Here is a 9,755-nt window from a genome sequence, read left to right as displayed (position 1 = left end):
ATACAAATATCTTAAAATATTGTTTAGGTTTATCAGTAATCCAAAGTTACAGTAGTTAGTAGACTGGCTGCTTTATCTTGTTAATTAATATGTTTATAAAGAAGCACATATGTTCCTATAAACTGTTAAATATCTTGATAACTGTATGTCAATATAACTGGTTCTTTCATAACTTTATGTATGTTACTGAATGAATTTAAAAACATCAAATTAAATTTTAGATGAACATGAAGAAAGCTGACAATGCTTGAGTTTTCCCCAGAGAGGTTGGCTTTTCATTGGTCTGTCACTATTTACGTGTTGATGTTGACACAACCTAGGAACATCCCATGATTATTTCTGTGAAATATGAAAAGCCATGTCTGTTTCCACGAATTTTCGGCTAAGAGGTCAGCAGAAAAAAGACCCCAGAGATGTCCGTGTCCCAATGCCTGGCACCTGTGAAAACTGCGTCAGGTGACAGAAGGGATTTTGCAGGTGTGACTAAATTAAGGCTCCTGAGCTGGGGAGATTATCCTGGATCACCCCAGTGGGCGAAATGTAACCACACAGTCCTTGGAAGAGGGACACAGGAGAGTCAGAGGGAGATTAGAAGATGCTCCACAATGCTGGTTTTGAAGAGGGAGGAAGGGGCCATGAGCCAAGGAAGGCAGGAGGCCTCTTGCAACTGGAAAAGGCAAAGAAACAGATTCTCCCCTGGAGCATCCAGAAGGAACACAGCCCTGCTGACACCTGGATTTTAGCCAGTGATGCCTATTACAGAGTTCTGTCTTTCAGAAATGTAAGATAATAAATGGGTGCTGTTTTACACCACCAAGCTTGTGATAATTTGTTACAGCAGCTATGGGAACCTGATACAACAGGGAGACTCCAAAATAGTTATACTTAGCAAAGACACCCAGATGGAAGGCAGGGTGGGCGTTTTGCTTACATGCTTGTCTTCTGAGAACTGCTACTTATTCTCTGCCTTTACTCAATAATAAAAGTTCACAGAATAATCATTACCCTGAAAGAGTACTCATCCCCACTACCTGTGATACACCGACATTCTGTTCTGTTCTATCTTATTCTTCTTTGATAGAATTGATTTCTCAACCTATTGAAGAATCATGACCCATAGAAATCATCTCTGAGTGACAATTACTCCTTAATTTAGGAAGATATAGTGATGGACTTCTTTTGGCCCCCTTGGTCTTTATCCAAAGAGGTAAGCAAGTACCATAAAGTATCATGGCAGGGAGCAAATTCCTTTCTGGCAACTCAAGATGGCTGAGGAGAGAAGTAATGGCCCCCAAGACAAGGGAGGGTCCTGAGGAAAAGGTCAAGGGTGAGGGCCTCCCAGTGGCCGTGACCAAGGAACTTTTGAGAAAAGTAATGTCCAGTGGGCAATTTTAATTTGCCCCAATACCTTGAACTCTGATTTACTCCTGCCCCATGTCTTTTATTCCTAAAGGATTCTAAGACCCTTAACAACCATACCCTTATTTTAGTGACACAGGAGGGATAAAACTTGGATTTCAAGTAGGAACTATTTGCATTTTCAGTGGGATTTTGAAAATCTAGATAAAATCCATGTATCATTCATTAAATTAATTTTAAGGCTATCCATTACATGTGAAAATCTTTTTAAATGACCTTAAGTGAAGTAATATTGCTCCTCACTTTATTTACTTTTCATAAGAGGAAGATATTCTTCTAAAGCTCTTCTTTAAAAATAATTTCATGTGGCACCTGGGTGGCTTAGTGGTTAAGCGTCTGCCTTCAGCTCAGGTCATGATCCCAGAGTCCTGGAATCAAGCCCCGTATCGGGCTCCCTGCTCGGTGAGCCTGCTTCTCCCTCTCTGCTGCTCCCCCTGCTGCTCCCCCTGCTTGTGCTCTCTCTCTCTCTCTGTCAAATAAATAAATAAATAATCTTTTAAAAAATAAAAATAATTTCATTTATATATTAAGTAGGCTCCATGCCCAGAGTGGGCCTCAAACACCTGACCCCAAGAGAGTCACATGCTCTACTGACGGAGCCGGCCAGGAGCCCCAAAGAAGATATTCTTCTAACCCTATGAATAACCACTCACTGACCTAAATATGTCAGTCTAAGAGAAATAAAGGCGTGAGTCTTTAAAAGCGGTGTTCATCTGGGGGCACCTGGATGGCTCAGTCAGTTGGGTGTCCAACACTTCAGCTCAGGTCATGATCTCAGAGTAGTAGGATCAGGCCCCGCACTGGGCTCTGTACTCAGCGGGGAGTCAGCTGGAGTCTCTCTCTCCCTCTCCCTCTGCCCCCTCAATCTCTCTCTTTCTCTCTCTGAGATAAATAAATACATCTTAAAAAAAAAACAAAAGTTGTGTTCATCTATTTTGTTTTCCATCACCTTGGCTTGGGAGCCAGGGAGTCCTGTGGTAGGATTCTGAATATGTTAGTGGCAGGTGACTTACCAGGTTACACAAATCTCATGAGTTCCCAAAAGATACCTGGCATTGAGTGGTGTGGGTGGGTGCAGGGCTAATTCTAACAACCCAGGATTTCTTTTGAAAGCTCTTCTGGTTACTCATAGGTGTAGGTTCAAATGCAACTGCTCTTACACAGTGATAATGCCAAATATTAAACAACAATATTAGATATTGCATATTGGACTCTGGCAGAGTTTATTAATGGGTTATAGGCAGAGTAATGAATCCCCTCACCAAAGATGTCCATGTCCTAATGCCCAGACCCTGTGGATGTGTTACCTAATATGTCAGAGAGGTATGAAGACTGCAGGTAGAATTAAGGTTACAAATAAGATGACCTTGAAATGGGGAAATCATGCTGGATTATCCAAGTGGGATCAAGAGAATCACAAGTGTTCCAAAAAGCAAGAGAAAGCAGCAAAGGAGGGGTTCAGGGTGATGTGATGAGAGAAAGATGCAGCTCACCGATCCTGGCTGTGAAGCAGAGGGAGGAAGGGGCCACAAGCCCCGGAGTGCAGGCAGCCTAGAGAGGCTGGAAAGGCCAGGAAACAATCCCACACAGATCCTATGGACATGCACGCAGCCACTGACACCTTGGTTTTAGTCTGGTGAGACCCATGGCAGTCTTCGGACCTACAGAACAGGAGGATAGCACATTTGTGTTGTTTAAGCCCCTAAATTGTGGAGCAATAGAAAGCTAATAACGCTGCTTCGGAGGATGAGTCATGGCCATTGGATAAGGGCTGCCTGGAGCGGATAAGCAGAACCCGTGGGGGAACTGGACTCTCCCTCAAGGGGTCCTTTTTCAGGGCAAAGGCTCAATGAATGGTGAGCCAAGAAACAAAAATGTCTTTTACATGTACTCTCACATATATGCCACGATTCTCAGACATTTCCACAGGCCGCAGGGATTGTCTCTCTATCAGTATCTATTACTACAGTACAAATTACTCCAAAATGTAGTGGCTTGAAATGGCAATCATCACTTATTATCTTTCCAAGTTTCTGTGAGTCAGGGATTCAGACAAGGCACAGAGGGGACGGGTTTTCTCACTGAACCATATCTGGGGAAGGAAGCTGGGGAAGAAGTAAGACTTGAAGGGGGGAGCCAGAATCAGTTGAAAGATCTTTTATTCACACGTGGCCTCTCCATGTGGCTTAGGCTTCCTCCCAACATGGTGGCCAAGGGCAAGTGGAAGGAGCAGGAAGAGAGCTGAAGAGGAAGAAAAGAAAAGCAGAAGTGGTCTTGCTTTATATGACATACCCTCAGACATCCTGCTTCACTAAATTTGCTGTTTTGAAGGTTGGGAAGTTGCACATAGAGAAAACGGGGACGCCGTCCGTCTATGCCTCCCTTAGAGAAGTGGAGTAAAACAGATTTGGATTCCGTCACTTATAATAGCTATGTGAACTTTGGGAAAGTTGTGTTTTAGGTGTCTTAATCTATCTTCTACAGATAAGGAAACCAAGGCTTACAGATATCCTTCCTCCATTGACAAAGCATCTGACACACATCTCATTTCATGTTCATGACCACCTGTGACATGTTACTGCTTTCTTCCTGGGGCCAAAGACTGAATAACGAACACGATCTCAGCAGAACGGCTTGGTTGCTTGACCAAGGACGGCATGATAGACTAGGGTAGGAGCTGCGGGTGGGCAGCACTCCCTTCCCCTTACTCTGGGCTCGGTTTTGTGACTTCCTTTGACCACAAGGATGTCTGCAGGTGTGGAGTGCAGGTTCTTGAAATACACTTGCCCACTGGGGCTAGTTCTCTTGAGCTTCCACCATCACTGAGAGACGTACTTGCCTGGTCTAGTCCACAGTGCCAGGTGGAGAATGAGAGCTACGTGGGGTAAAGGTGAACCGCCATGGAGAACCCGGCCAAGATCAGCCAAGGGCCCAAACTGCAAACACTGTGGGTATGTTCTGGTCTCCAACCCAGACTCATTTCCCCAGAGGGGAAAATCTACCCAGGGACAAAAGCAAGATGAGGAAATTTAATCTTGGCACTTTCCGAAAGTGCCTTCTGGTCCTCACTCTTCTCTCCTACCCCTATGTGATCCTTCCCCACCTCCACCAGGACCCCAAAGCCTTTAGGAGACACTGATTCTCCAAAACTACCTACTGCCCTCTGCAGATGACCCCATGAAATGAACTGACTTCTGTCATATTACAGCCTATACACATGTCAAACAAAAATCTCAGAGCTCTTTAACCATGTGTGTAATCTAATGAAACCAAATCAAGCTCAGGCAAATGGATAGAGCACACAAAAAATCCAAACACACATAATGCTCCATGAATTTTCTTTTTTTTTTTTTAAAGATTTATTTATTTGAGAGAATGAGAGAGAGAGAGAGAGAAAGCACGTGAACAGGAGCAGAGGGAGAGAGAGATAAGCAGACTCCCCAGTGAGTGGGGAGCCCGACGCGGGGCTCAATCCCACAACCCTGAGATGATGACCTGAGTCGAAACCAAAAGTCTGATGCTTAACTGACTGAGCCACACAGGTGCCCCTGTTTCATGAATTCTCTACAACACTTCTTAGAGATAATTTAGGTGCAATAGCTATGTAGCTATGTATAAGGGCAGTTCTGTAGGTTTGGGGAGTGGGGAGGATCTTGATGTTTAAGGTTATGACTGTAAAATTATTCCTACAGACCATATAATTCACACTGCCGTGCTTTGGGAGAACATGTATATCTATGTCTAGTCACTACCAGAACTGCCCTTAATTCACATTTTAATTAAACATTATCAGAATTATTCACCCAACTCTAACTCCGCCACTGAATATGTTTGTGTGTGAACCCTGTGTCCGTGTATGTGTGTGTGGGTGGGGTGGTCTTCATGGCTGCCTTCATCTGTAGCTAGCCTCACTTACTCTCTGTTCATGATCTCGGACTTGGATTCAGATATTGAACCCTAAAAGCAGTGCCTTTTCTGCAGATAGTCCCCTGGAATGAAAGCTCATGAAAGGCAGGTATCATCTTTTTCATCTTTGTGTTCCAAGAACGTAGCACCCTGCCCAGGATATAGTAGGTAAACAAAACAAGATCTGTTGAATGAATAAATGAGAGAATGAATGAATGAATGAATGAATGGGGTGGTCTTTAGACCTTTCCTTGATACTTCTGGTCACAAGAGAAATTCACTATTTTGAGGGCCAGCTTGCTCTCATAGTGAGGTTTTCACTCATAAATTGAAATCCTTGGAAGAACTATCGTATCAAAAACGGCCAGAATTCTTGGCTGTTTTCATGTAAGATGAATCTAAAGTAACCTTCTGGGGAGTGCCACTGGGTCTCGTGTTGCTAGAAAAACTAACTTTCATTTCAATGCAGCTAACATTTATTGAATACCGACTATGTGCATGGTGTGGCAAGAAAAACGTTTTACCATTTAAGAGATGTTTGTTCATTTATTAATTTACTGAATATTTATTGCCCCTGCAATGACCAAGCACTGTAGAGAAGAAAGATGGTCCTGTTTTCATGGAAATTATAATTTAATTGGGAAGCCATTCATCTGATAAGCATTTATTGGTTATCTACTGTGTCAGGCACTTCTTATAGGTGCTGCAGGTAGAATAGGGAACAAAACAGACAAAAATTCTGGCCTTTGTGGAGCTTATATTCTAGTGGGGGACACAGACTATACCAAGATAAACAAGTAAAGTATGTATTGTCTTAGAGAGAAGTGCTAAAAAAAACCAAACAGAGCATGTGTATTATTTTCCTATTGCTGCTAGAACAAATTAGCAGGAACTTAGTGGTATAAACACAAATTTATTATCTTATAGTTCTGGAGGTTACAAGTCAGAAATCGGTCAATAAGGCTGTGTTCTTTCTGGAACCCCTAGAAGGAGATCCATTTCCTTGGTCTTTCTAGCTTCTAGAGGCCACCTACATTCCTTGGCTCACGGCCCTTTCCTCCGTCTTCAAAGTCAGCAGTGCGTCGCAATTTCCAACTTCTCTCCCTCTCTGTCTGACCCCCATCTGTCCTCCCATCTCCTTCTCTGACACTGACCCCCTTGCCTCCCTGTTATGAGGACACTTGTGATTACACTGGACGCACACAGATGGCGCAGAAACATTTCCTCATCTGAGTATCCTCAAGTTGATTACATCACGAAAGCCCTTTCTCATGTAAGGGAACATATTTACAGATTTTAGGGGTTAGGATGTGGGCACCTTCATCTTGTGCCACAACAAGGAAGTGAGGCATGAGATATTGGTGAAGAGGGATGCCATTTTATTATTATTTATTTATTTATTTATTTATTTTTTTAGAGAGAGAGAGGGAGAGTGCACATGCACATGCAGGAGCAGGGGCTGGGGGGGAGGAGCAGAGGAGAGGGAGAGAGAGAATCTTAAGCAGGCTCCACACCCAGTGCAGAGCCCACTTGGGGCTCGATCTTATGACCCTGAGATCATGACCTGAGCCAAAATCAAGAGTCAAATGCTTAACTGACTGAGCCACACAAGCACCCCAGAGGGATGACATCTTAGTTAGGGTACACGCATGGTTGCTGGGGAAGCAGACATTCCTGACAGAGGAAGCACCATGTGGAACACCAGGGGCGGGGGGTGTGTGTGTGTGTGTGCCTGGCGTATTTAAGTGACATCACGGGGGCCCACAGGGTGGCTAAAGAGGAGAAACCATCTTTCATTTGTCTCTCATCCTTCTGCACATCTGTGGGCAGAGACATGAACTGTCTTTGCTCTGAACCATCTTTTTTTTTTTAAGATTTATTTATTTATTGGGCGCCTGGGTGGCTCAGTTGGTTAAGCGACTGCCTTCGGCTCAGGTCATGATCCTGGAGTCCTGGGATCGAGTCCCACATCGGGCTTCCTGCTCAGCAGGGAGTCTGCTTCTCCCTCGGACCCTCCCCCCTCTCATGCTCTCTCTCTCTCTATCTCATTCTCTCTCTCAAATAAATAAATAAAATCTTTTAAAAAAAAAAAGGTTGGGGTTTTCTAAGCTCAGGGTTCCTCTCCTATAAGGAAACTCACTATGTGTGCATCCGGACTTCATGGCCCTGTGGGAACGGGGGCTCGGTGAACTGGTACATGAAAATGCTGATATTCTACCTACTGCTATTGCTGTGAATGATAAAGTCCTTTGTTTCTGACCTAGGAGTCTCATGTCTCTGGCAGCATCCATGAAACTGCAGCAGGCTCGCTTGTTAGCGTACAGGTAGGGGGAATGCTCAGACCCTGAACTGGTGCCTCTGTGGCTTCAGAGGCCAGAGTAGGGAGCTAGATTTTCCTCTGAGTAGGATGTGAGTCCCGGAAGGATTTTGAGCAGGGGTGTCACATGACCTAACTTAGGTTTTATAAAGGTTCACCAAAGCTGCCTTATTGAGAATAGACTATAAGGGCACAAGGTAAGAAGCAGGGAGATCAATGGCTAGGTCAATCACCTCGCAAAAACCCAGAGGCAAGACGATCAGGACTCTGTAGTGGCGGCAGAGCGGTGGTGAGTAGTGGGATTCTGGATCTTTTGGAGGGGGTGATGACACTACACGGTGTATGAGAGGAGAGGCATCAAGTTGTTAGCCTGAGCAGACAGAAGCCAGAAGTTGCCCATAACTGGGATGGAGATGATCCAGGGGGAGCAGGGGGAGGGGACAGCAAGAGTTCAGCTTGAGATGTTGGATTTAAATTGCCAGGGGGCATCCAACAGATGAGGCAGTTGGATATAAATTCATTATTCAGGGGTGAGGTCTGGGCTGGAGATACAAATTTGAGGTTCATTAATCTGTATATGATATTCAAAGCCTAAAGACAGAGATCACTGCATTTAGAAAAGAGAAGAGAAGAGGCCCAAGAATGCACACACCCCACCCCCGGTCTTCCATATTTAAGAGTTTAGGGAAGTAAGCAGGAATCACAAAAGGGACTGAGAAGCCAGGAAGATAGTAGGAAAGCCTGATGAGCCCAGTTATCCCAGCATCCAGCAGAAGAAGGGGTTTCCAGGAGAGGGAGTGACCAACGCCTGCTTATAGTTTAAGTAAAATGAGGTCACAGGCCAGCATCTCAGTTATTATAGTTACATACAATAAGTGTAAAGCAAGAGGCATATCGCAGATGGAGCAATGAACTCTAGGTGTGTCAAGAACCCTGCTGGGACTTTGGGATGTGGAGGAGGGCGGGGGCAAAGGCTCAGAATGCTGAAGATGGTCGGCCCATTCGTCTGGGGGGCAATATGCAGGCTGCAGGTGAACCCGGTGAAGACTCAGCTGGCTTTGCTCAGGCATGCCGAGGCGGCGGATTTCTGTTTCCAAAAGACCACTCGGTTGTGTGGGGGCAGGGACTCGGCCCGCGCGCACAAACCAGGCCCTGTGGGGCCGCCCATTGGTTCTGGTGTTCCGCACATCTGCAACAATCCCCTTTGCTAAGAACCTGCGGGGAGAGCCCTCTGCGCGCTGAGGCCGCTGCTGCAGTGCGGTCCAGCTCCGCGGGGTCCAGGGGCTGAGCTTAGACTGGGGTTGGGCTGGGGGTTGACAGACAAGGGGCTGGGAACACACTCGGAGCTGGTGGCGTATGATCCGTATGATCCATACCTCAACCTTTTTATTTTAAAGGGAAAGGGTGCCTAGGAAGCCTCCGTGGTATTTCAACGCCCCTCGTATCCCGTCTAAACTTCAGTTCACTCGTGGAGTGTGAACTCCACGCCCCCAAAGACTAAGGAGGCTTTTCCCCTTCGCGAAGAAATTTCATTTAAGAGGAAGCACTCATGTCACTTTCGGAAGAGGCGAAAAGTTAAAAAATGCGGGTTAGGGGAAGCCGACCAAGTGCGGTCGTGGGACACTGGCGAGTCGCAGAGCCTTCTGGAGCCAGCCGCTTGGAAACAAACAAAAACGCGGGGGGAGGGTCGCTCCCCGCCTCCCGGTCCCGAGGCGTGGGGGAACCGGGGCAGCGCAGGGGCCCGCGGGGAGGGCTGCGCGGGATGCGAGATCGTCCCGCACCCTCGGTTCCTCCGCCCCGGCCGTGCGCCCCCTCCCCGCGGTCTCGGCGGGGCGGGACGCGACGCGGTGCGGACTACAAGTCCCAGGAAGCCCAGAGGCGGGCGCGGGGCGGAGCCTGGCGCAATTCCCCGGGATCCGGCGCGCTGGGAAGCGCCGCTGAGGACGCAGCGGCGGCGGCCGGAGGGCGGCGAGCGCGCGGGCGGGCGGGGCGCGGGCGGAGGCGGGGCCGACGTGGGCCGGAGCCCTGCGTGCCAGGGAGGGGGCCGGCCGGTCAGGCGGCGGGCGGCGCTCGGAGCTGCCTCCGCGGCTTGCGCGGCGCCTGCGGCTCGGTC

The sequence above is a fragment of the Callorhinus ursinus genome, unplaced genomic scaffold (genome assembly GCF_003265705.2).
Source record: "Callorhinus ursinus isolate GAN/ISIS: 27379988/994484 unplaced genomic scaffold, GSC_fseal_2.0 scaffold2, whole genome shotgun sequence".
NCBI lineage: Eukaryota > Metazoa > Chordata > Mammalia > Carnivora > Otariidae > Callorhinus > Callorhinus ursinus.
Note: the sequence above shows the minus strand (reverse complement) of the source record.